Source organism: Macaca mulatta, chromosome 14 (genome assembly GCF_049350105.2).
Source record: "Macaca mulatta isolate MMU2019108-1 chromosome 14, T2T-MMU8v2.0, whole genome shotgun sequence".
NCBI lineage: Eukaryota > Metazoa > Chordata > Mammalia > Primates > Cercopithecidae > Macaca > Macaca mulatta.
In genome coordinates, this window is record NC_133419.1 from 25,147,342 (window position 1) to 25,174,893 (window position 27,552).

At 38.4% G+C, this 27,552-nt stretch overlaps 1 protein-coding gene across 7 annotated transcripts in view; it reads left to right on the forward strand.

Annotated features, from left to right (window-relative positions):
- Positions 1–353: 353 nt before the first annotated feature.
- The window catches only part of LRRC4C (leucine rich repeat containing 4C), a 178,347-nt gene continuing 151,148 nt past the window's right edge, over positions 354–27,552 (forward strand). For all 7 annotated transcript variants that reach the window (XM_077964802.1, XM_077964803.1, XM_028833513.2 and 4 more), the window contains exon 1: positions 354–1,073. The gene's annotated coding sequence lies outside the window, so the exon portion shown is untranslated. The remainder of the gene's footprint in view (positions 1,074–27,552) is intronic.

Genomic DNA, 27,552 nt, shown 5'->3' on the forward strand with positions numbered 1-27,552 from the left:
TGAAATTTTCCTCCACTACCTCCGCCCCCGCCCCCGCCCCCGCCCCCCGCACTCCATTTAACGTGAGATTATGAAATTGCAGAGGCGGTGGAGGGAAGGAGACAGGATATAACCGGAGTTTGGAGGGGAGAGGGGAAGGTGGCTGGCCGGGTGGCTGAAATCAAAAATTCAATTGCGCACTGGGTTGTGATGAGAAATCTAATCAGATCTTTGGCGAAGGGGCCGGCCGGAAGGATGGCGAATGGGGGGGAAGTTGCTCCCCAAATTCTTCGAAGGGGAGGCTGGGGAGAGGAATTGACGATGTAAAAGGAGACTTTTTTTTTTTTTTTTTTTTTTTTTTTTTTTTTTTTTTGGTGGTGGTGGCTGTTGGGTGCCTTGCAAAAATGAAGGATGCGGGACACAGCTCTCTCCTGGAACCGAACGCAATGGATAAACTGATTGTGCAAGAAAGAAGGAAGAACGAAGCTTTTTCTTGTGAGCCCTGGATCTTAACACAAATGTGTATATGTGCACACAGGGAGCATTCAAGAATGAAATAAACCAGGGTTAGACCCGCGGAGATTGGTGTGTTCTGACATAAATAAATAATCTTAAAGCAGCTGTTCCCCTCCCCCCCAAAAAAGGATGATTGGAAATGGAGAACCGAGGATTCACAAAGAAAAAAGTATGTTCATTTTTCTCTAGAAAGGAGAAAGTGAGCCAAGGAGATAATTTTGGAATGAAAAGTTTGGGGCTTTTTTAGCAAAGTAAAGAACTGGTGTGGTGGTGTTTTCTTTTCTTTTTGAATTTCCCACAAGAGGAGAGGAAATTAATAATACATCTGCAAAGAAATTTCAGAGAAGAAAAGTTGACCGCGGCAGAATGAGGCATTGATTGGGGGAGAGAAACCAGCAGAGCACAGTTGGATTTGTGCCTATGTTGACTAAAATTGACGGATAATTGCAGTTGGATTTTTCTTCATCAACTTCCTTTTTTAAATTTTTATTCTTTTTGGTATCAAGATCATGCGTTTTCTCTTGTTCTTAACTGCCTGGATTTCCATCTGGATGTTGCTGTGATCAGTCTGAAATACAGTGAGTGACCTTTATTTTCTTATTTATTGGTGAAGAAAATGTCAGTTAATTTGGTGTTCTTGGTCTCTTTATCCTCTCTCTCCCTTTGGTGTTTTTTTAAAGAACTGGCTATTGGGGGCCAGAAAATAAGGGAATGGGTGGCCCACGTATTTGCTTCATCAGTCTCTGCTCTCTGATAAGACAGTTTGCTATAAGGATGCAGGTTGACTGCATCCTGGGCAGACGCCTTTGCAAATATTCACCAGGAAAAAAAAAAAAATCTCCCCAAGAAAGCCGCTGCAGTGTGGGGTGCCAGTGCTGTGTGACTGACACTCTAGAATGCATTTAAGTTGCTTGTCAGCCACGGAGTTAGATGCACAAATGTTTGGCTATTGGAAATCGAAGGGACTCAATTTAAATTTCATTATCCGACCTGACATTGCAGATCAACAGAATGTATTAACACAAAAATATGACAATAAACCAAGCAGATGAAGGGTGGCTTCTTGCTGGTGTATGGGTGGAGGGAGAAAGGGTGGGTTTTGGGGGGAGGAAGCTGGTGGAGAGAAGTGGCTGTACTTTCCACAATCACTCTTGCATACACATGCCCAGATGTGCTCTTCACATTACCCGGGTTCATGCCAGTGCTAAAAATGAAACAAGGAGGACCTACTTCTCTCCAACTCCACCCCCTTCTCACTGAGGACTTCTCTGGATTACAGAGAGACTGTGCATGGACTGTAGAGCAGTGACTTGGGTTTTGCCAGAAACCTTTCCAATATCACCAGTTCACAGCTCCTCAGAGAAAGGAAGAAATCTAGTGTCCTGTGGTAACTTAGAAAAGGCAGCTGAAGAAGAGGTCTATGTTGAGCATTCATGCTTCTCATGTGCCAGCTTTGTCTTGGAAAAAGAGGCCAATATAAAAAAATAAAGCAGAAGGTGGAAAATGCTTAGAAAGTCTGAGCTGAGCGCCTGTAGGATCACCTTCCCTCCTCTCCCATTGCTGCCAAAGTCATGGAGCTGGCCTTTTTTACAGAACTTTCCCCCTTCACTCTTCTCTATTCCTCTCTGGGGCCTTCTATCAGAATCATAGACTCATGTAACTTTTGAGCCAGAAGAGTCTCCAGAGATCTCATGTCAATAAAAAAAGGAAACTGAGGCCTAGAGAAGCTATAACTCTTTCATTAATGGCCAAACAGCATGAGACAGGTGACTCACACAAGCCTCAGAACGCCAGGCAAAAAAAAAAAAAAAAAAAAAAAAGTCAATTTGGGATCCAAACTGGACAGCTACACATAGCCTGGCTACTCCTGTATTTTGAATGCTGTTTTATGAGTAAGGGTCAAAGGAAGGCACATTGGTCCTGAGAGCTTGAAATAAAACTTCTGCCAGTTTAGACTTCAAGGGTTACAAACTCCAACATTCATTGTCTCTCTTCCCTTCCTCCCTTCTTCCCTCTCTCCCTCTTCCTTTCTTCTTTTCCTTTCTATAGCATAGTTTAGATAACCCTGGCTTGAATGCCATTTAAAAAAAAATAAGATCCACTACTCTGACATATCCCAAAGGAGATGAAAGGCAGCATTCTCCTGGGTCCTTTCTTAGTGTTTAATCCTGTGAGTGGTGGTCCTCAGAGAGTCATTAAAGAACTGTAGGGTTAGATTTATATTAGAGAGGTGATAATAGAAACCAGAAACACGCAGCTGAAAGCTTCTGAGCCTGTTCTTACACTCACATCATCTATTCTTATCCTTTTCATTACTCCTTAACTAAACTAGCCTACAGCTGAGCACTTCTCTAATTTATTTTTCTGGGCACATGTTTCCTGTTGGAACACAGATCAGGCAATAAATTTACCAACCTATAAAAATAATTGTGCAAGATGGTTTTATTCCCTGAAATCCCCATAGACTTGTGCATATATTTTCATAGTTCTCTGCACTTTTTTTGTATTTGTTTGCTTGTTTGCTTTGTTTTACATTACCACAGTGAAGTCACCATTTGTAGACATGGAATGACTCAAGTTATATTAAGTTCCTGCTCATCTGGAACTTAGCACAATGACAAAAAAAAAGTAAGAAGAAAAACATGTACTTTGATGCTTTTTCACTTTATAGTTCAGTTCTTGGCTTCACATGGGAACCCCAGCCTTGAAATTAGGTTGGGTCTGCTAATTGGAGGAGATTTTATTTTCTTTATGTAAATATATATATAAATATATAGATAAATATATATAAATATACATATATATTTATCTTTCGTTGACATCAAAATTTATTAAGTGCTGCTCTAATTAGGTCTGAAAGCACATTCCTCTCCTTGATAGTGTCACCTCCTCCCTGTACCCTCCACACTTAATGTACACATGCAATTGTCCTAAGAGAGAGAAAGGGAGAGAAGTGAAGAGAGAGAGAATCTGTTCAAAATTTTGGTCTGAAATGTGTCCTCCCATCCCCCTCCACTTAAACATTTTCAAATCTGGAGTTAATGGGGCATCTAAGGTGTCATCATCTTTCATACTGGTAAATCATTTCAGAACTCTACTGTTAGGAACCTATGGCCCACCTGGGGGTTAACACCTTTGGTTTAGTAGTCAGAGTTGGCCCTGCATTTTGGTTAAGTACTGATTTGTTTTAAACTAATTTGTTCAGAAGCACTGCATTTGTTCATGTACTGTTCAAAGAATGAGGGCCATGACAGAGCTGGAAACTTACTTCATCAGTGGGTGTCAGGACCCAAGTTGGTGCCCACTGAAAGACATTTGTGAGTAAGCAGTTGTCTACCAGAATCTGCCGAGGACCCTATGCCCAGAAAGCTACTGGGTTTTACGAGTTTTAAAGTTCCCTTTTCAAATATCTTCTTCCTCAAATGTAATAGCTGTGCCCTTTGAGCAATACTTTTAATTTCCCTGGCTCTCAATTGTCTAGTCTGTGAGGTGGGAATTATAATATGTAATTCGTTGAATTGTTTTATGACTTAAAAGGAGTGTTGTGCAAAGATGCAAGCATAATAGGCCCTCTAAGGATGGCTGTTTGTTATGGTTATTCTCGGATTAACGTGGATTAATCTCCTGACAGTGAATAACAGTCTGGCTAAGCACTTTAACAGTTTGAGCACCTATACTTGAAAAATAGGGATTGTGCAACTCATGTTACAGTCGTTGCCAGGATCCTCATTTGAGGTCTTATCAGGACAGATTGGCTCAATATATTATTTTAGATGTAAAGTGCTGCCTCATACTAGAAACTGTACATTATGACTTTCTCCTAAAAGTGTAGAAAAATAAATCTCAGCAAAAACAGTACTTAAATGAAATTTTACAGGGAAATAATGCAATTAATGTGCTGTGTATGTTTTTGGTCTAAAAGTTGAATAAGAGATTTCTGGTATTTTAAGTGTGTCATTTTAGCCACATATTACATAGTCTGGACCTGGATGTACAAAATAAAGGCAAATGTCTATGTAGTTATATGATTTAAATTATATGGTATAAAATTCCATTATTAATATTAAGGCCTCCAAAACCACGATTTGGATTCACAGTTCTAGTCAAAATGAGTGCTGTGTTCATTAAACAAAGTATTTACTTTGTGATGGGCTAAAGACTCGTTAGAATATATAGAATGAGGAAGATTAAATGCAGACACACACGTCATTGTTTACATGTGCACATCTTCCCACACCAGTGGTTTTCTGAGGCAGGCAGTCATGGTCATTGCTCATAATTTCATTCTCTACAGTAGCAGCCCTGTTTTCTGTCCATTTCCTTAATATTCTTCCAGGGACTTCTTTTCCCCTTAAGAGAAAAGGAGTCCTACTATAGTAATTGTTATTCTTAATGTTTCATCTGTGGATGATAATAGTACAGTTAGGCTTGGGAGATACCCATTGGATTCTTATGTTTCTTTTCAATGAAAACAGTTTGAAATCTGTGTGAATATTGGAAAAGCATTTGAAAGTTGACCATTTTCACTGACCTTAAGAAAAGATGGAAATTCTCTATGAAAGTTCTTACCATTTGATAAATTTTACTTTTTTGCATGCTTCCTAACGATGAGTTAGAAATTAGGTGAAACTTGGACTCTAGCATCTTAAGTGAATTCAAATACTCAGCTTCCCACTGAGCCACGTGTGTTACATGCATCGTTTAACCTCTCTGAGCCTGTTTGCTTATCTGTAAAATAGAGGTAATAACAACTGCCTGGAACTGTCTGCCGTGAGGATGAGATCAGATTGCATATGCCACGCACAGCAAGCATTCAATAAATGCACCTTTAAATGGATCATCTCTGATTTTAGTTTGGATTTGCAGAAAAAGAGATATGGACTCTGTTGGAGAAAAGCTGTCACTGTAAGTTCACATTGGCATAGATTAAGAAAGAGAAGTATATAGACAGGATTAAGGTTGGAGTAACACATAAATAGATATGACCATTTTTGGTAAGGTCCTGCCGTTTTAAAAACATATTTAGAAGTGCCTTAGTGAACACCATTTCCTCAGTAAATATTGAAATATACTTTGTGAATTGTGGAAAATATACTCTGTGTCCATATAAACTTCGGTTAGAATGTCAAGTACTTTATAAGACAGGCATAAAAACGTTAATGATCTGTAAATGGTATCACAGAAGATCCCCTAAGAAGGTCAAGAATCAGTTACATCTTTCATTTCTTCAAAATAATTTTTGTGGAGAAATGTTAACTTGACCATTGAAATTTAATTAGGCTGGTCTTGTGCCAGAGACACTGCGCTTATAATACTTTCTGAATGCAAGGGTTTTGTTATGTCCTCAGCCCCTCAGAAGAACAGCTGGCAAAGAGTATGCATGCAGTAAATACTGCTCAAATGAACTAAGTTTAAGAAACACCTCCTCTAAATAATTCAAATGCATGCACATACAGGAATGTATGCAAACACACGCAGGCATGCACATACATACTGGAAGCCTGGTTTTGGGGAATTTATAGAAGCTTAACAACAAAAGCTAATGAGTATATTGACTGAATACACACACACACATGCACAGTAACATTAAGTTGCTTATGTTGGAAAACCTGAGGTCTGAAAGTCACGTGATGCAGTGTGTATTTCTTATTCTTGGTGTTATGATTAATGAACTGTGACATTTTGTACAAGTCAACTTACCTCTCTAGGTTCTATATTCTCTTCTGTTAGATGAAGTAAAAACTAAGGTTACTTCCAGCATTAAGATTTTAGGATCCCGAGTTCATAATTGACTACCTTGGAATTTAGTATTCCCAAAATTAAAAATATATAATTATTGATCTTAGGAAACTAGTTATTAAAATGTGAAGAAGAATCCCATAGTATTCTGTGAGAAGGGCAGAATTGTGTTAAAATGGCAGATATGTGGGTAAAAAGGTGAAGGAAATGCTCAGTCTGTAGAGGAAATACTTCGAGATTTGGAATAGACAAAACTTGGATTTCAACTTTGTTTCATCACCTGTTAGCTGGAGCCCCTAAATTTGTCAATTAACCTTGTTAATCCTCGGTTTCCTCAACTGTAAAACTGACTTTATTTTTTGCAGTCATTTTGGGAGCAATAAAATGTCTTAAGTATTTGGCACATGACTGGCACTCAATAATTGCTAGCCCACTTTCTTTTCTTTGAAATCTTTGGTTATTTCAAACAGAAATGGGAAGATTTAACATTTAAGATTCTGTGAGTGTTTTGCTTTACTTTTATGGAGTATATAAATAAAGATTTCCTGCCAACTTTGCTATCCAAGTTGGTGATATTATTTTTGATCATGGTTTTCAATGTCTATCAAATTCATAATGAAGTCTAAAAATCATGAAAAACTGATGTAAAGTTAATATACTTGTCTTTCAACTTTGCCACAGGCTTATTAGAGCTTTCTGCACTTAGGAAAGCTTTCAACACTTCTGGGATTTACAAGTATCTAGTAGTCCCTTCTTACCTGCAGTTTCACTTTTGGTGGTGTCAGTTACCTATGGTCAACCGAGCAGAAATTTTAAGAGAAAGAGACTACATTCACATAATTCTATTACAGTATGTTGTTATAATTGTTGTTAATTTTTACTGTGCCTAATGCATAAATTAAACTTTGTCATAGATATGTCTTTACAGGAAAAATTACAGTTTATGTAGGGTTTGGTACTATCTGGTTTCAGGCATCCACTGGGGATCATGAAATGTATCTCCTCCACCAACAAGAGGTACCAGTGTAATTTAATAAAAACATTAGTAACCACCATTTCTTGAGCATTTGATATGCACCAGGCACCGTACTGAAAATATAACGTATTTTTTTTTCCTTAATCCTCACTTAGAAACACAAAGAGGCTAGGTCATTTGTCTAAGGTTATATAGCAACTAAATGGTGAGGCTGGAAATAGGAACTGCATATCTCCTGACTTTAGAACCCAAAATCGGAATCAGTAAAGTCAAACTTGTTGACTTGGTAACAAATAAACATAGCAGTTCACTATTATGTAACCTAGTACTCAGTCTGAATGTTTTCACTGGGCTTGGGATGTCTACAGTTTCCCTTCCCCCTATTTCCTGAAATGAAAGTTCTCCAGCTGCTTAGGTCACATATATTTGTCAGTCCTCAGTCATTTCCAAGTATGCCCTTAAGTATAGAAGTAACTTCTAAGAAAGACTTAGGCAAAATTGTCCCAACTCACTGAACATATCTAATGGACAGAAAGATTTTGCAAAATGTTATAAGGCATCTAGAAATTCATAATTATATGAGAAATATGGTCAATGCTAATAGTGAGGTTAGAGTTTAGATATGATATGCTATAAACCAGATGAGGTCCTAATTGTGAGGACCCAACACCTGATGTTAGTCCTTCTTGTATTTGATCTCTCCGTAACACGATCCCATCACCTGCCTCTGCTTTCCTGAAACTCTTCCAAGGGTTTGAGATACTCCTCATTGATCACTTTCTTTATTGAGATCACTTTATCCTCCTTCTATTTTCCTAATCTTCTCCTTAAATAATGAGGGCTTCCCCCTTTGAGTCACTTCCACTCCCAGTCTCTCTGCATTCCTGAAAGACATAAGTTGGGGGTTTTTTGAGAGATGAATCTCAAATCCTGGCTAACCTGTGTATGCTGAAGACTCATAAGCGTCCCTTGCCAGCAAGATCCCACTTAATTACCTGAGTCTCCTACAAGCCTTGCAAACTGAATACTCCATCTGTAACTGGTTATTTTTTTCTCCAGAGACCTAGATATGCACCAGGCACTGTACTCAAAACACAGCATTTTTTTTTTTAACTCTTTAATCCTCACTTAGAAAACAGAAACAAAAACTTGGATATTTACAGTTTTAAATGATATCAATATCTCTTTAACCTGCCTCCTGTCTAACCAGTCATCAAATCCAATCTACTCACTCTCTTAAAGTCAACTTTGGTCTGTCTTGCTATGGCCTTGGTCCAGATTCTAGCACTTCTCTCTTAGATTGTCTCTAACTAGTCTTTCTGATAATGCCAACTTTTCCTCAGATAGTCCATTACTCGTTCTTCCTCTAGATGTATCATCCTAACAAGTAATGCTGAACATCCTCTTTATATTCTCGAAATATGTTTTTAGAATAAAATCCAGACTCCTCAACAGCCCAGTCCAGCCACCCTATTCACGCCCTCTCCCATCTGCCTGCCATGCTAAATGTTTTAGTCCTCTGGGGACAAGCCAGGTTAGTTTGAACTCAAACTTGGTGAGAGCTAATCCATTTGCCTAGGATATGATCTTCATATCTCAAGTCTCAGAGCAAGTTACTTCCTTTGGGAACATCTTTCCCAGCTCCCCTAAGCCCACTGAGCTCCCTGTCCTCTGTACACAAATATTTTGTTCATATATTTATGATAGCTCTTACTATTGTTATATGTATTTGGCAAAAACCCACTAAATTGTGGCTTCTTTTAGAATATGGATCTCGTTAACTGGGTGCGGTGGCTCATACCTGTAATCCCAGCACTTTAGGAGGCTGAGGCGGGTGGATCACCTGAGGTTGGGAGTTTGAGACCAGCCTGACAAACATGGAGAAACCTCGTTCCTACTAAAAATACAAAATGAACCCGGCGTGGTGGCGCATGCCTGTAATCCCAGCTACCCGGGAGGCTGAGGCAGGAGAATCACTTGAACCCAGGAGGCGGAGGTTTTGGTGAGCCGAAATTGTGCCATTGCACTCCAGCCTGGGCAACAAGAGTGAAACTCTGTCTAAAAAGAAAAGAATATGGACTTCATCTTGTTCTTCTTGTCATCTCTCACGTCTAACTACCATAGTGCATAGAGATTTCCCGTGTATCTGGGGAGAACTAATAAATGAGTGGCCTCATCTAACACGTCGTTAAGGTGAAGAAATTTCTTTAATTCAGTTTATGATATAGGCCATTATTTTCCCAATATTTTTATTGTTAAGATCAAGTTTTATTATTTTTCCTGTAGGGACCCATTTTTCATAACTACTTTGCATAATAAAACATTGCAATTTGTTTTTTTTTATTTTTAGTAATAAACAACATGTACCTGGCAGTCATCATTTTTGAAGTGTACTAGATGAACATTTAAATCAAATGATTTGATATAAATTGAGCCAAAAGCAAAGGTGCTTTAATTGTCTTATGCAAATACATAAGTATATGTATGAAATCTAGTTGGCTTTTTGAAATATTGATAATAGCTGTCCTTGCGGATCTTATTTTTAAAAATAGTTCTGTAAATATAGTGCTAATTTTATATTCTAATGTATAGCTCCTCATAGGCTTACTGCAGGTAATGTACAGTCCTCACTGACACTTCACAAAGTCTGCTGTTCACAAAAATCACACAAAAAAGGTGGTCCTTGGAGTTGTGCATTGCACACGCCTCACAGTTGTATGAAGCAAGCCTTACTACTCATGAATGATTATCAAAAAGGAGAATGTGAATTTTAAATTTGACTAGTGTCCATAAATGGACTAATACAACAAAAGATTAAAAATATCTCCCTAATAAAAGTACCTTCATTAAATATAGAAAATAATGAGCTGCAATTGTTTTTGACAACAGGTGAACACCCGACTTTGTGGAAGGCAGGCATATATACATTCATAGACATCATACTTTGACTCCATGCTCCATAAGGATATTTCCCCCTTTCTCTCCTGAGGAGCAGCAGGAAACACTGGATTACATGAAGGAAAGTGGTAAATGATATGATACTGTTTAATTATGGCTTAATTTTATCTTGCAATTTTGAAGAGAAACGTCTTAAATATGTTGAACTGGAGTATTTGTGTTTTTATATTAATAGTTCTTTTTGAAAGTTTTTCTTCTAGTTTTAGATTATTTCTAGTTCAGAGAGTAATATTATTAATCTCTAATAATAGCAGATGATAAAGCATTAATAGTCATGCTTCATCATGCTTTTGAAATCCAGTGATTTATTTTAATCCTTTCAACAAATTTTAGCCCCAGAACTTCCAAAGGAATTATTTCCTGACCACTATATTCCTTATGATAAAGCATGAGGATTTGGGAAGGTGTGCCAGGGAAGATTTTTTTTTTTTCTTTCTTTCTTTCTTTCTTTTTTTTTTTTTTTTTTTTTTTTTTTTGAGACAGAGTCTGGCTCTATCACCCAGACTGGAGTGCAGTGGTGCAATTTCGGCTCACTGCAACCTCCACCTCCCAGGTTCAAGCGATTCTTCTGCCACAGCCTCCCAAGTAGCTGGGATTACAGGCAAATGCCACCACGCCCAGCTAATTTTTGTATTTTTAGAAGAGACAGGGTTTCACCGTGTTGGCCAGGCTGGTCTCAAACTCCCGTCTTCGGGTGATCCGCCAGCCTCGGCCTCCCAAAGTGCAAAAGATTTATTTAGAAGAGCCAGTGATGAGTTTTGTCTTAGTTCTTGCCAGACTACAAACTGTTGAGACAACACTTGTAGACAACCTCCTAAGACAACTTCTTGGGAGGAGTCCATTTGCTTTAGCTCATCAATTTTGACCAAGTCACGTTGGGGATGTAGGAGAATTTAGCCATCCAATTATATGTGTTTATTTCTTGCTAAAGTAGGAGTGTGTGTCTGGGAGTAGGGGTCCACAGATTTTTTAAAAAGCCCTTTTCTGATGATGACTAATACAGTTCCCTAATTATTAAAATAACCTGTTATCGTCGATGTGGTCCTGCCTAGAACAAGTTGACCGATTTATTTGTGATGCTTTGAAAGACATCTTATTGTCAGTGCACCTGAACGTTTTTGTTTGTTATTAATCTAAAGAACTGTAGTACTACAGAATTTATTTTCAGGGCAATAGACATGTTTTCTTTCAACTAATGGTTTGATAATGATGGTGGGAACTTCAATAACTAAGATATGAATGTTCTGAAAAAGGTGCATGACACTTGAAAATGTAGAGATGTGCCTCTCCTGAATGATTTTACAGTTGAACCTGAGCCAGATCTCAGAGTGTGCCGATTTTTACAACCTTAGGGGAAAGAGAGAGACAGATTGAGAAAGTTTTGGGGGAGAGAGCTCATCCTGGCTCTGCTGTTCTGATCTGGGCAGAAAGAATGCCCATAGCTTAGTTAGCTGATCTCTAGAGAGGCTCACCTCGGCAGAGACCACAGCAAGTGTGTGGAAGAATGAATTCCAATACATCATGGGGAGGGATCTAGAGGACTCCGATTTTTCCTAACTGAAAAGGCAAAAAGTCAGAAGCTACCCTAAAAGAGTTAACATCTACACAGTGGTGTTCAGGAAGGCAAGAATGGAACTCTGAAGGCTTTCTCTGTATTGTTTTGAACGTTACCATGGCAATAGTTTCCAGCAGAAGTTACATGTTTTTCAATTCCCCAAAGCAGCAAGCAGCCTTTCCCAATCTTTCTCACCCTCTCTGCATCCATCCCTATCCGCCTTCATCCTTAGTCCTCCCCATCCCTTTTCTCCTCCCTCTGTCCTTTCTTTTGTTCTCAAGTCCCTCTAGCATTCCCTATTAACAACAAAAAATTCCAACTCCAAGAGGTCGCTTTTAGGCAGAATGCGAGTCAGACATATAGTCTTCTATCCGGGTTTCTGTTTTCCCCCGTCTGTTTACGTATTAAAGACCTAATTAAACGGAAGCTGTGGATGGAAGCAGGGTTGGGGCTTTCCCTTGTTGGTAGGACACAGAACATATTATAATGGTTGGTGTTGTGGCGATATGTTAATTGGATCGCTTCAGGCAAGTGCAGAGCAGCAGTCTCTGACAATTAGAAAGAACAATGACTTTACTATGAGTGAGCCCACTCTCTTAACCAGTGGAAGGATTAGCATGCATTGCAGGTCTCTGGAAGGTTCCTGTAGACCCCGAGAGAGGGATCTGCAGTTGGAAATGCCTCCTGTCTCTTTACAGCTACGCTGCTGCCTCTCCTTTAGCTTACTTTCCTGCCAAGGGAAGAGGAGTGAGAGGATAGTAAGATCTGGTTTACTGGGCTGGTGCGGGACCCTGTCGCAGACCTGAGCCATAGGATATATTGCAGGGATGTTAAGAAGAAATCTTTGCCTGCTTAATGCACGTGGCCAGTGAATTGTGAAATGGGTCTCATTAGAGCCTTTCATATCCCGGCATGTGCCAAAGTGCTTTGCCGGCACAGCGCCATCACTTCAGGTCCAACCCTTCTGCTGTTCACTGCAGCCAAGAAGGGACAGAGACTCTGTCTGTATTAAAGCCTTCAGTCCTATCTCTCTCTGTCTACTGTTCATTGTAAGATTCCTCTGGGCCTTTCAGTCCAGCCAGTGATGAGGCCCAGAGTATCCCCTAGGTGTTAATAGAGAAGAAATATTAAGAATTTTGAGCATCACAGATGGATTTCAGGCAGCCAGTGGGTGCTGGCACCCAGATGTTTCCTCTTTTTCCCAGGGCTGGCACTGAAACTGTATCTAGACTTCCCTGCAAATATGCACAGATACTCACCTGCAAGAAAGGATGAGTAGTTTAGGGCTGAGTAAATCATCAAGGACTTATTTGTTAGATAAAAAGGAACACTGTACTTTTTCTCAGATTCATATACTAAAGATTTTAAAATGACATTATATCTCCCAAAGCATAATCCCATAAGTAATACTAATAAATGCCATATACTGAGTACTAACTGTATGTCAGGCACTGTGCCTGTCTCTTATTTAGAACACCCCTTGAGTCCACAAGGTTGATGAATGACATAACAGCACAGACATGGAAGCCAGACTAGTAAGAGCTCTGTTACCTCTTAGATCTGTGGTTTCAGGCAATTTATTTATAATTCTGAACCTCAACTTTCTTATGTGTGACATAGGCATGATTACATAGTAATTACATAGTACAGGATTGTAGTGAGTTAGAATTGAAATAATTCACATAGAACTTTTAGCAGATTGCTTGGCACATGACAATACTCAAGCTATTACTTGTAAAAAGATAAGATACATTTTCTTACAATATTGTAAATAATGACTAAGCATGTGTCTTCAGAAGAAAGGTGTTAAAAGTAATTATGGGCAGATTGTTTAATAAAAATGGAAATATGGCATAAGAAAATGAGTTTCTGAATTCGGAATAGTGTAATTCCTGATGTTTTCTGTATAGCGCCGTAGTTTGGAAAGTAGAATTGATGAAATCAATGAAACAGATCTGTTGCATTTATTCTGGGTAGATTATTTTTAACCATCCATATTCGAGTTTTCTTTTGGGACTGATCTCTTGGGCCTGTCTCAGTTGTGATGCCTTGGATTTGAAATAAGAAGGGAAAAATCTAGCGAGGTTAAGCAAAAAAAGAGAATTTGCTGACATGTGTAATTGAAAAGTTCTACAGTACATGGAGTTCAGGTGTAGTTTGATCCAGATGTTCTCAATGTCATAGGGACTCCTGCTCTGTTTTCCCTGTATTTCTCTTGGCATAGTCCTCTTCCATGTTCTATTTTAATCAAGACATTGTTCGGCATTCCCTCAAACATCACCACAGAAAGTTCCACAGTTTTGTCCTAGCACTCCCAGTGAGCACCCTGAGATCACAGCTGATTAGATTAGCTTATGTCATATTTCTACTCATAAACCATCATTGACTTTAAGGGAAGGGAGTAGAGGGTCAGTGCATCCCCAAATGGAACTCAGGGGCTACTGAGAGGTAACAGGGATTATGTGCTGGAGACAAAAACCACTAATATCTATCATATATCTGGTGTTAGAGAGTGAGAAGGACAAGTTGCTATGTTTCACAATGTCACTTGCTACAAGGGTTAATTTTGTTTGTACTTCTCTGTAATGCTACATTGTATATAGGTATTGAAGTTTTAATAACCAAGGAATTTTGTTCCAGCAAATCATCTGGCTGTAGTGATCAATTTTTCAGTGGAACAACTTCATCTGCATTCATGCTGTTTTTGTATTATTCCTCTCATCTCTTAGAAACAGGTCTTTGTTTTTGAGAGAGAATTTACAAGTCCTTTTTTGGAAATGAAGAAACAAAAGCAAAAACAAAATAATCATCTTCAGTCAATAACACTGGTAGAGGATCTTTAAAAGGCCTTGAACGCCCACACTCCTGATCACTTGCCCCGGCCATAGATGTGCTTCCATCCAGCTTTGTTTTAATCTGTCATTGCAAAGGTCTTAGCAGTGACATAGGCCATTCCAGATCTCTCCATTCTGCCTACCCATGGATGGTGATCTAGGCCATGTGACGCATCTTTTTCTTCTTCATAGGCAAGGTGACGGAAATACATATCTGGCCTTTGGATACAAATATTTGTTAAGAAGCTCTGTTCAAAGTACATGACTGCTTGCCAAGTTCAAGGACTTATCTCTTTTGAAGTCTTAATACTGTGTGTTCCATATTGGGAACACTGTACTTACTTAATTCTTACTTATGCAGTGACATGCTCAGAATTGAGAATCAAACCAAGTTCATATAGTTCTCATAAAAGCTATGGGAGAACAAATGACTGGTGGAGAAGGTTTTTCCTGGAAAGTTAAAGCAATGAAGGAGACTGCCGCTCTTTTGAGTACCTGTTATATGCAATACAATAATAGTAACATTAGTGAGTTATTTTATATACTTCATCTCATTGTACCCTTATGACAACTGCAATAATAACAACAACAATGCAAAAAATCAGTGATAGGTAACATTTATGGAGTGGTTGCTGTGAGTAGGCACCATCTAAAGGTTTTACCTTTGTAAAGACATTGAATCTGCAAGCAAATAAACAGTAAGCATCCTTTCTAAAGGTGAGAAAGGCAAATTCAAATAAGCTCAATGACTTAACCCATGTCACAGAGACAATAAACGGCAGAACTCTACTTTGAACCCTTGGTCAAGCCAGTGGTTTTTCTACTATGCTGTGTTGCCTCTCACATGGGACTACTTACTACTATTAATTAATAATAATAATAATAATTTGATACTGGGTTTCTTTTAGTTTAAAGAAGTAACACCGAGAAAGACCTGTAACTCTTTCCCTTAGCCTCACTGCCTTTGTTACTTCCTTCCTCTTTACCCCGCTTCTTATCCTGGGTTGTTCTCAGTTCGATAACCTGTTACAGTATTTTGCCTCTAGTTTGGCCAGGGCAGCTGTCCAGCCACAACTCTGGATATTTGAAAGTAAAACTTTTTCTGCATCATTTATTTAAAATATATCAACCCTTTGAGATCGCCACAAATAAACCACAAGGGTCTTTAAGGAGGCCTTACTCTTTTCTTATGTTGGGAAGAGTGAAGAAACATTTAATATCCCAGTGGTCCCTGGCAACTGAACTTGCAAAGTCTGTGCAGATATCAGTTGGCAGGCCTCATTCCTTGAGATGTGGTGATACTAAGAGTCACAAACTTAGCTGCATAAGGCTGTACCACATATTTCCTGTCTCAGTGGTATCCATCAGAAGACATCCTCCTCTATATATAGAACAAGGAAATTGGACTTTTTCCTCCATAACTCTTAACACTCTTTACCTTTTCCTACCTGGATGGTACGTGGGAGAGGCAGGAAGAGCTATAGTGATATAGCTCTGGGATACCGTCATTGCCGCCTTTCCCATGAAGGTACTAAGCAAAATTGCCATTTTCAGCTTCTCCGGGCATTGGTCCAGATGGGAGGCAATGCCTGCAATCAGTTTCCTTACTCCTTCAGCATATCACCCTTTATTGTGCTTATGACACAGACACTGCAGCAGCAGGGAAGACAGGCACAGCACAGCGTGATTGCAGAATCTATGGACACAAACACTTGTTCGCTTGCATACACACACACACACACACACACATACACACACACTTGATTCCCACCAATTGATCTCAGCGTCCTGAATTCCCACATGACTTCTCCTGAAGGGCATTCTAGAGATGTGTGCTACTTATCTTTCTCTGTTATTCAAGGTACAAAGAGAAAGAAGTGCATATTGAGGCAATACACTATAGATTCAGGGTATGGTTTGACATCTGAGAATGATTTTCCTTATTGCCTGCTCCATAGTTGACAGAACACCTTCTGTACAAGGAATTGAAAAGTAGCTTTAATATCAGCCGTGGCTTTTTAGCCCTAAATCGAAGACTTTTTAAAGACAAATGGAAGAGGACTGGAGCTAGTCACTATTTTATAATATTTGAGCCACTGCTTTCTGTCCCTTAGGGCTGGCAAGACAAAGCAGGCTCTTGCTTCCTGTTGTCTCTAGAATGTGTCCCTTCCCTATTCTAACTCAGCATTTAAGCACTTATCAGGCCCAGGTGACTATAATCATGCCCTGATTTGCCCTTCTCCTTCCAGTCCATCTTTATCATGTTATTTATCTTCCAAATAATCACAAAGCACTGTTTTAATGTAGTTCTCCTACTAACCAACCTTCACTTGTAAAATAAATGCCAGGCCCTGTAACCAAAATCTCCTCCAGAGAGCCTCTCTATCTCAGCTCCTCCTCTCTCTCAATTCCAATATGTATTTCTTGGCTATGCCATATTGGTTTTCATTTCCAATATCCTGTTTTGCATGAGTAATTGTTCTGTGTGCTTATTATTTGTTCCTGCTTTTAGCAGGAAGGCTCTCTGAGGTCAGCTCCTTGACTTCCACCTCTGGGTCCTCACCTTCCTGCCTTACATGTCATGGATAGTCTATAGATGCTTTGTGATTGAAAGAATGTTCTTCACAAGCTTCCAACTGCTGATCTTAAACAAAATTTTTAAAAATTCCAATGAAATTATAACTTTTTTGTTGGATTTTCATTAATCTTTCTAATAGATAGCCCCATAGACTCCACTTGGGGCCAGGCAAACTTCTCCATTAGGGGAACCCACCTAGCACTGTGTGGACTTTGAAATAAAAGCAACTCTCTTTTGCTGAGTCTCCTGTGGTGTCTCTTTAGAGAGCTGGTATTGGATGAGCAGTAATTTAGAGCTCTAGGTCTCCTGCAGCTGTTTGCTTAGCAGAAACATAGAGTTCCCTAGTCAAAGCAACCTGCTTCTGTGGGCTCCGTTGTGCTTCAGAGGGCTACCTGCTTTTGTTGTTCTGTAGTAAGGATATGAAGGGTAGATTTCCCAGGATTTCCCAAGGGAAATGCTCATGTGTACAAGATGTTTCTTTCTCCAGTCTCCCGTTCCATTACAGTTATAAGGAGCAGGATGAAATTGTTACATTTAATGTTTCAAATCTCCCCCTGTTTGCATATTATTCTAATATGTAGCAATGGTCCCTGAAGCTAGATTGCCAAATGGGCAAGTGTAATGATGAATCTTGCAATAAGAGATAGAGACAAAAAGGTAGAATGTAGTGTATTTCTCACATAATGAAATGTATATGTTTAAAAGACAGACGCCTTTATTTTTCTCTTGTTATTTCGTTGGGATCAAAATATCCTTTTGTTAAATGTGAATGATTTTGATAATAGGAGGTATTTTTTAAATTCTAACGTCAATGCTTAGCAAGATATAAAGTCGTATAGATACAATTGCACAAGTGTGTGACAAATGACCACCATGTCTGTTATTCACTTCGATAGTCTAGGACACTGCCATAAGCTATAAGCATTAGAGCCCCTGAAACCTTGAGCAGGTAGTTGCAAGTGAAATAGGAAATATGGGTGCATTTCACTTGTAGCTTCTTAGCAGTACCTTTGTAATGGCTGTAGCTGTCAAAGTTGACATTCCATTGAGGATGCCGCTATGCTCTGGTTGTAGGACTGTATGCTCCGGTTGTAAGTTAACTCTTGTCTGAGCCTCATGTTTTGTAAAATAAGGAGTTTATGATGCTCTCTGGTATTCTTTTTAGCTATCTAAGAGTCTGAGCTATTTCACAGAACTATTTACAGGTAACAGGACTGTCTTTGCCAAAGAGAATGGAAATACATTTTGCTAGTTCCCCTTCTCAGACATTTTGGATGGCTTATTTCCTGTCTTTGCCACTTCTTGCCCTCCTGTGTCTCCTTTTTCATGATGCTTATCAAATGTATTTATTTCTGCTACTATCCATGTCTCGCCAAGTCCTTCTTCATATTGCAGTTCGTGTGTGTGTGTGTGTGTGTCTATTCCACAGGGTAAGCACTTAATTTCAGACTAGCTTCCACTAATTAACTACGAAATTAAGTAGGTGAATTCATTGATTCAGCACTTGGTTTGATGTTTATATTAACTCATTGAAAGGGAAGCCCTGGATGTGGCCAGAGGCTTGACGGGAATCTTTCCCTCCCCTCCGGAATCTCCTTTGACTTCCCACACTAGATTTCTATCTTGCTATTTCTCAGAAGTATTCATGCTTTTGGGGAGCAGCCAAGTGACCAAAGCTGTATCAGATAGGAATGCCATTCTTTGTGACCATAGAAATAATCATTTCTTGTTCTTTTTCTGCCCCAGTTTACTGGCCACCGCTCCAGTTCTACTTTTGATGCACCTGGAGAATGCTCTCTGAATGCCTACCAAGATTAAAGTGGTAGGTTTTTAATGTCAAATGCCCTATAGCCACTGCCCACCTGCCCCCTACCTTGTGGGGAAAATAGACCTACACTCTTGCTTGAAATCCTCACCTTGTTTCTACCAGAAAGAATGTAGGTAGGAAGCCGTAACAGCTTCCACACCCATGTCAGAGCAATCAACTAGTATTCAGCAAAAGTCCTATCTATTTTCATTTCTGTTTCCAACAATCATATCCTGTTTCGTTTGTCTTTGCCTTAGCATATAATAACCATAAGTAAGCGACAGGTATGTTGGCTATTTGTCACAGAATTGTGTTTACAATGTTTTGAACATTTTTCTCCATTTATGTAAAGATTTATGGCTTCTTTCAAACCCTGAAAATAGTATCTAGCAGATAAAATATGTTTTATGATAAAATAGACTGGAACATGGTTTGTCATAGAGTAATAACCATCGTAAAGAGGCCCTTTCTTGGAGCCCATCCAAGCAGGTCAGTAACTTGTCTAAAGTAATTGGATTAAGAGAAAAATGTGGGATGAAATATATGTTCTCTGAATTTCTATACCTTCTGTATTTTGTGTTCCTGTTAAAAGTCCTGAATTAAGCAGCATTGCCTTAAGGTAGTGTATTTGTTCTACTTATTGAATTATATGCACTGATCATTAGGATAAGTTGACCTTATCTTCCCACTGCAGCATTACTAGTTGCCTTTTTCATTGCTCCCCAGTGCTCCACACATAACCCTACCATAACACTTACCACGTTATTTAGTAATTGTACGTTCGTTCTCTATCTTCCTCCATGACTCTAAGCTTTGTCTATTCAGGGAGCCAGACTTCCTCTTTGTGTACCTCTTTAATACATACTGCCTACTAAATCAATATTGAAAGAAAATAAATGAAATAGTGGACACTTAAAGCTTAAAGTGTATTTAAAGCAATACTTAATTTATCTGATAATACTACAATTTGAATTTTAGTAAACTTTTATTTTGCAAAACTCAGTATCACAGTGTTTTACATAATAGTGCCATTAAACTCATCATATAAATTAGCGTCTTAAGTCGCTATTTTGAGTCTTAATCATATTGACACATGGCTTTAAAAATTTGGTTGAATTAGTATAACTAAAAGAACTAATTAGTTTCAATCAAGTTACCATTTTGCAGGGACAAAAAGAAAAAGAATGAATCACAGGTTTACACTCTGTTCACAGAGTCTTAATAATTTAACTAATACTTTTATAATAAGACATACTTTCCTCCAACATGATTTTTGGTTGAAACTTTGCACCAAAAGAAGATAATTTCATTGAAATTATCATTTCTCACTAGCAAATACTTTATTGCTTTTTTAAAAATGTGCTAGGAGTGGAACAGACTTTGACGCAATTTGTCTTTCATTTGGGGTTTATACGTCTTTTAAAATGTAAAAAAATATGAAAAAAACAAACTAACAAAAAGCTGCAGGAAATTTACCCTCCCTCCTCTCCTTCATGCATGTAATTTTTCAATAACCTCTCCAATGAATCTTGGTTAAAGAATAGATGATTCTTAGAATAAATTTATATGGAGTATCCACAAAGCCAGAACTCATAGCTGCCTTATTATCTATTTTATGTAGGCTTAAACTTTTGAATCAGGAAATCAGATGGGTGATCAAGGAAGATTTGGGCCCATTATGTTTTCAGATATTCATTTCACCTGATTGCTTGAGTCTACATAATTGGATTCCTAGTATTCCACAGTTAGTGAATGACTTTTGTATTTGTTTTTGTTAAGGCCAATGGAGAAAAATGTTAACCATAAAATATCTACCAAATAGCTATTTATTTTCTTATAGAAATTTCAAAATATTTTCCTATCACAGGTTCCATTTTCTTATGCAATTTCTACTCAATGAAAACCTCTCAGCTTTCTGGAACTTCTGAATACATCCATATTTTGTTTCTGTTCAATTTGGAGGATTCCATTGTAACGTTCAGAGATGGATTGATGTATCATACCAAGGTTTTTCATGGTATTTGATAGCACTGACTTTCAGATAGAACCAAAAGGAACATAGATTAAGTGGTAGTATGATTGGAATTATATTAATAACTGCATGAGTGGGAGATATCACAAGTGGCCTGGTCACTCTGGTTCAATCCAATTTGTGAAAATCATAGGACATGATAGAATAAAATGTTACTATGTGACTCCCTGGGTCTAGGATGCGATTGTGAAATGAATCCATTGGTGTCATGTGAGCCACATAAGAGTATATTCATGTGCTCTCACCCACATCAATAGAGGGGAGTCTACATTTGGAGCTGATGGAGGTGAAGAATGAGTGTGTTATACCCCAGTGAAAGGTTCAGGAGTGAGCAGAAATACTGCCTTAGTGGCTTCAGCGGGCAGGAAAATGCCAAAGCCTACATTCATTGAAGCTGTTTCAGCCAGAGCCAATACCTGAGCACATTTGACATAGTTTAGTTCGACACAAGTTACTACATGTCTGCTATGTGGTATGCTAACCACTGTTGGTTTATGCTAGTTATGAAATCCTCCCTATTACATAGAGTTTTAAAGTTAGTAAGTTAGAAGGGAAGAACTTTACCTTTCATTCTCTACCTTTATGTTCTGTGATTTAGGGAAATTCATTTAACTCTTCCAACACTCTCTTTCCTAATTTGGAAATGCAGCTGCTCTGCTATCTCTCTTACATGCAGTGTTGTTGAAAGGATGGAAACATGGCAAAGCAGAAGAAACTGTAGACTTTTCATTTAGTGGGGGTTGAGGGCTTATAGTCTGCTGGAAGGGAAGGGGTATTGGGAACTGGTTTTGGAATAGGAGACCAGTTACATTTTCTTAGGTAACAAATACATCTGGGTAATTGGGGGTAGCAATGTTGATGCAAATTATTTTGGGATAAAGTGTATCCTATCCTTTTGTGTATGAATATCTCTTAGGATGTTTAAAAGGCTGCTCAAATCAAAGGTTTATAACTTTTGTGGAAACACCCTGCTTATAGTAGGTGCTCAAATGTCAGTAGGCTCAGCTTTTCCCGACTAGCCACCTTACTGAGGAAGGAATAATAAAAGGCGTTAAATCGAGCTTACCCAAATTGCTTATGTACACTAGTGTGATCAAAATCACCCGTTACACATGATAACTCTCAATGTCATTCTGCCTAAAAACACTCCATGATTGAATTAGTTGCAGCTATAGATGCTGTGGTAGCAGAAATTTGTGTTTACTGAATTGCCAGCTTTCCATGAACTGTGCAAGAAACAACTGTGTGAAAATAGAAGTCAGTAATCCTCCTCTTCATCTCTTCACCTCTACCTCATTGTAAGGAGGATTTGGGTTCTTAGGTTGGTTGAAAGAATAGAGGTTCTAGGAATAAAAATAGAAGAGGATAATTTTCTGTTCAAAGAAAGAAGAAGAGAGTGTTATGGGCAGAATTTTGAGGGACAACCTCAAAATTCACAGGTTGAGGTCCTGATCAGCCAGTGCTTTTAACCTGAGTGTATTTACAGATAACATCTTTGAAGAAGTAATTAAGTTAAAACGAGGCCTTTATAGAGTAGACCCTAATGCGAAATGACTGGTGTCCTCTTAAGAAGAGGAAATCTGGACCCAGATGTGCAAGCAGAAAGTAAAGACCAAGAAAACAGTGCGAATGTGGCCATTTTCAAGCTAAGGAGACAGGCCATCAAAGAAACCAAACCTGCGGACACCTTGATCCTGGACTTCTAGCCTCCAAAACTGCAAGAAAATGAATTTCTATTGTTTAAGCCACCCAGGCTGTGATATTTTGTTACGACAACACTAGTAAACAAGTACAGTGGCAGTGCAGTGTTTCCCTCAACTGGACAGGGGAACTATGGCTACCATTCACATCAAAAATAAGGAATACATTCTCCCCTTATCTCCACCAGCAATCATGAACTGTCAGCTTGGCAGTCCCCCAGAATGGGAGGCGTAGGGGCATAAGTGTTGCTATTTCAGGAGAAGCCTTAGGTGCAACCTTAGAAACCCCACATGTGGGATGGTTTTATGTGTTCCAAGTAATCTAACTTCCTTCTATCCTTCACTTCTTCCAGTAGAAATAAATTCTAAAAAGGAATCCCAAGTTCTAAAAGAAAAAGATTTATTAGCCAGATGTTTTAGGATCTGTCTCAACTATTAGGATTGTTCATACCGTCCCCCCCCGCCCCCCCAGTTTTAGTTGCTAATGTGCTATTAAGGAATCTTTTTCACTCTTGGAAAGGGGTAGGGATAAGAAATGTATATCCCTTGAAGTATACAAAATCAGACTATATATTGCTACCCAGTTATTTGTACATTCTTATTATTTACTGTGTAATATGTAGTGAAACAGACCTCAGGTTAAACTGAGAAGAAAGAAAAAGTGGAATCTTATTAGTTGGATTTTGTGTCATTATAGGGTAGCGGTGACTGTCAGTTTGGAGTGACATAGTGGGGTACGAAAAGCAAGTATGAAATGAGATAGACTTTGATCCTAGTCTTGGTTAGGTGCTATCACCAGGACTCCCTTTAGGATTTAAATTTCCTAAATATTGCTTTCCTCATCATAAATGGGATAATAGTAGATAGAAATAGTAGTCACTCTAAATGGGGATAATAATAATACCCACTTCATTCTCTTCTCATTAAATTAAAATTAGTGTTATGTACGTGATTGACACATAGTAAGAACTCAATAAATGTTAACAATTATTAGTCTTCATGATATTTACTTTCAATATGTTCTTTGTAGTAGAACACTGTTGAAGCTAAACAGAGATTTTATGTTGACTTGATTGCTTGGCACCATTGCTGTTGCTTCTCATTATGAGAAATATCACGTTTGTAGCATGAGGAGTACAGCTGGGTTGAGACTGAAAACGCTCTAAAATAGCAACCTCAGCTGTAGATTTTAAATACATTCAAAATAATCCTACTTGAGGCCTGTAAGCTAAGGTTCTATCTAAAACACAGAGCCTTTAAGTACCAATATTAGCTTCTTCCTGCAGAATGTAAAAGCCAAAAAAGTACCGAATTCAAAACAGCTTTAAACGGGCTGAAACAATAGACTTGGTAAAGTAAGCTACTGAAGTGATTCTACCTAGAGTCTCTAGACTGGCGGTTCTCAGTCCTGGCTATGCATAGGATCTCCTGGGGAAGTTTAAAATTATCAATATGGGTGCCCAACCTGCATTTTCAGACTCCAGGGATGGAGCCAGAATAGAAAAAGCATGTTTTCAAAAGCTCTACAAGTGATGCTGAAGTACATGCTAAACAGAATCTCCAGATGGTTCCCAAAATGTCATGTGTTAAAAGCCATATTTTTAATCTTTTTTTTTTTGCTGATTTTTTTTTTTTTACCAGTGCTACGGTTTGATGTTATACAAATTCTAATCCATTCTCTGAAAATTATGGGGTTTTCCTAAAACAATTGCTTATTTATGTCTTTAATATCTCTCCATCTTCTTTTCTTTTAAATATATAATACCATTGAGAGTCATATAAATTCATGATGAATTTTAAGAATCTCTATGAAGTAATACAAGTATAAAGCTCTATATAAAACCATATGCAATATTTTCCTAATATAAACTCAAAGTCCCAAGAAATTTTGTATTCAATTTAGGAAGCATCATGGTTTTTTTCAAGTCTTCTTGAAGTTCTGTGATGGAATGTGAGCTTATGACCCTCTTGTATCTCACTTTGAAGTGTCTTTAGCTGCAATATTTAATGGTAGTAGCTTCTTATATTAAAAAAGGCAAGTACCAGGTGCTTTGACAAGTCAACAACCAACTGGAAAGCACATTTTGTGTTTCAAGGACCTCACCATCTGGTAGGATAGGGCTTAACAGAATGACTCCACCACACTTCTGAAAGGTATTCTTGCTGTTTCCTGTACTATATGAAAAAGTGGTGATATAACAAGGACACAGGGTCTTTAGCTAACTCGGGAACTGTATGCCATTCTCAGAAAATTCATCCATTGACTTGCTATTCCTATGTAATTTCATCTCCAGAAAAAAGAGGCACAAGGAGAGCAATGAAGGGTTCGAAGTAGGGAGTTTATGAAGCAGAAAGTCAATAATTGCAGAAAGTTAAATATGTTCCTGTAGATAACTGAGTCTATCACACTTTTTAGAATACAAACCTAACATTATTTTCATTAAACTTCATTCTGTATTTCCCAGTCTTCTTTTCAGCTTACAGGCCAACTCCCATTTGAAGCAAACCTAGAATTTGAAAATTCAGACTTGAACATATCAAAGTATGATTATTAGTTTTATACACAAAGAGGCTCCCAGAATGCCCCATTAAGTACCTCACTTAAAAACATACTTCATACAACATATATTTGCACTCAAAGACATTGAAGGAACTTCAATGTGTGAAATGATTTACCACTCACTAATATGATACAGTAATTCAGTTACAACTTAGTAAGTTAACATATTTTTTACTTAACACTTGTTCAGAGCCAAGATCATGCATGCCATTGAGGATGTAAATGAAGTTTGACATATTTCTTAGGTTAAAAATTATTTTATTCTATCTGAGGACACAAAACTAGTGATAAGAGAGAATCAGTTATCCACCCTCATCCTCCTTGATGACAATATAGTCATTCTTAAGAAGAGAATTGTATATCGAAGCAGGACATGACATTGAAGAGCAGAAAAGGGAAGGTTTAGGAGGAAACTAGCTAAATTTTAAATTGGACCTTGACAGAGAGAAGTAAAGAATGTGTGTGGGGGTGGGGGTGGGGGACGGGGGGTGTTTTGAACAAACATGCATGGAAATCCAAACTTGTGGAAGTGAATTTTAGGTCCACCAGTGTGAGGCAATGGAACGAACATGAATATTAGAGACAAAGCAATATCAGTCTGAATACTGTCTCTATTATTGACTGACTATACTCCATTGGGCAAGCTATGAATTCTTCATCAATCTTCTTACTTTTGAAAGGCGTTAACAAACCAGTCTTAGAGAGTTGTCAGGATTTCCTAAGATACCCATGCAGAAGATTCAACAAATGTCTGTGCCTTCTTTTTGCAGTTATATTACTTAAAGCAGTGCTGTATTCAGTATAATACATAATAGCTTTGCCAAAGGCTATGATTTATTTGATTATTTATTCAGATGGTAACTTGGGAAGTGTTGTAATAAGACTTGACTGTAGCAGTTTAATCCTTTCTTGTTGTTGTCGTTGTTGATACAGGGTCACACTCTGTCATCCAGGCTGAAGTGCAGTGGCACAATCAAGGCTCACTGCAGCCTCGACCTCCTGGGCTCAAGCAATCATCCCATCTCAGCCTCCTGAGTAGCTGACACTGCAGGCGTGCAACACCATGCCCAGCTAATTTTTGAAATATTTTGTAGAGATGGGGGTCTTGCTATGTTGCTCAGCTGGTCTCAAACTCTTGGGTTCAAGTGATCCTACTGTCTTGGACTTCCAAAATGCTGGGATTAAACACATAAGCCACTACCCTGGCCTTCTTCATCTTTTTTATTTATTTTATTTTTATTTTTTTATTTTTTGAGACAAGGTCTTACTGTGTCACCCAGGCTGGAATGTAGTGGCAGAGTCACTGCTCACTGCAGCCTTCATCTCCCAGGCTCAAGTGCTCCTCCCATCTCAGCCTCCAGAGTTAGCTGCACCCAACCATGCCTGGCTAATTATTTTATTTTTTGTAGAGATGTGGTTTTGCCATGTTGTCCAGGCTGTTGTGAAACTCCTGAGCTCAAGCAATCTGCCTGCATCAGCCTCCCAAAGTGCTGGGATTACAGGCATGAGCCACCATGCCCAGCATCCTCTTCTTTTTAAAACAAAGACACATTGGAAAATGTGCTCCACATTTTTACTCGAATGCTATATTAACCATTCTACAAATGTAAAAATGGACTGTCTGTATCTGTTTAAAATCTGTCAAATTCTTCCTTCTCATCTTGCAAACAAACAAATTATGTTTAGATTTGCAATTGCCCCCGCAGCAACTCAAATCACCGTGAATTGAGCAGACTCCTAGCAAGTGGATTTTAATGATTTATTTATGTATGCATATAATCCCTCCACCAAATACAGACCACATACTTGTCTGCCTGAGCTGAATTTTATTGATATTTTTTTCCTTGCTTCCAAGTCTACTGTTCAGATTTTAATACCTGACAATGCATTAGTGCCAAATGGCACCATTAGTGCTGTTAGGAGTTGAGTTTTGCTGAAATATTCAATACCTGCTGTGTCTATCCTCCAGAAAAGAGAACAATCCAATCTTCCTCATTGGTTGTGACTTCAGTTGAAGTGTCATGTTTAATTTGAGACACTTTGGGGTTGCAAAAGAGATAATGGAATATTTAGACTATGGAGGATTTAGAAATCAGGGCAAAATTGAAGCCTTTTAAAAAAATGTCTAAAACTGTGATGTTTACTTTAAAAAGTAAGTTTTCTAACAGTGTGTATATTCTTAGAGACCATTTAAATTACTTCAACAGCTGCAATAATAAAATGACACTGGAAAGTCCACACATAAATGCACAAGGCAAAGCAAAAGGGCAAAGTAATGAGATCAGTCATGCCAAGAAGATAATGAAAGACAGACCCAC